General features: G+C 50.5%; 1 non-coding gene across 1 annotated transcript; it reads left to right on the forward strand.

Moving 5' to 3' along the window:
* The first annotated feature begins 671 nt into the window (after positions 1-671).
* Positions 672-744, forward strand: trnar-ccu (transfer RNA arginine (anticodon CCU)). Its single transcript has one exon. It is a non-coding gene; the product is annotated as a tRNA-Arg (tRNA).

A 744-nucleotide genomic window follows, 5' to 3' on the forward strand; every position in this document is an offset into this window, starting at 1 on the left:
CTGCTCTCCGGGGTGCGGTTGTGACCCCGTAACCTACAGTGTTGGTGGCAGACAAATGGAGACTAACAGGTGACGTCTTAGGACATGACTACATTGTGACGCTCAGTGGGGTTGGGGACCTCTGCTTGGAAAAGAGTGCGAGGCCCCTTTAGAAAAACATTTTGTTAACAGGCATTCCGCCTCAGCCTAAACACCTATAGCTTGCAAAGCGCATGCTATTAGACAGGCACCTCTGCAAGACCTTAAGAGTCTCTTAAACTAGTGATGGTAAGGTGTTCCCAATGGGCGATGTTCGGCTTTCAAATCATCTCTCTGTGGAAGCGCTCAGATGCAGCTGTTTAAGGCTTAGAAGCAGCTGACTGTTTCACCACCTAGCTGATCACTGTCATTCAGGGAGCTCAGAGGTGAAAAGCCTGTCTGAGAGACAATTCGCCGTCGATCAGTTCAATGTGTTCCGTACCAGCTCGGCGCACCTGAGATCATCTTGGTTACCATGTAGCTCAGATCAGTGAGAGCGCGTGTGTGTGTGTACCACTGTGATTGGATGCCGGTCCTTCTCAGGTCACAGTAAACCTTCTGCTGCCTAACTTCCCTAATTCCGGGGATCCCTTTGAAAAAGCAAAGGAAAAATAAACTGGCTTTTCATCAGCGTGATCAACGCAACCCAGTGTGCCCCAGTGGCCTAATGGATAAGGCACTGGCCTCCTAAGCCAGGGATTGTGGGTTCGAGTCCCATCTGGGGTG

Source organism: Atractosteus spatula, unplaced genomic scaffold, assembly GCF_055471065.1.
Source record: "Atractosteus spatula isolate fAtrSpa1 unplaced genomic scaffold, fAtrSpa1.hap1 Scaffold_86, whole genome shotgun sequence".
Classification (NCBI taxonomy): Eukaryota; Metazoa; Chordata; class Actinopteri; order Semionotiformes; family Lepisosteidae; genus Atractosteus; species Atractosteus spatula.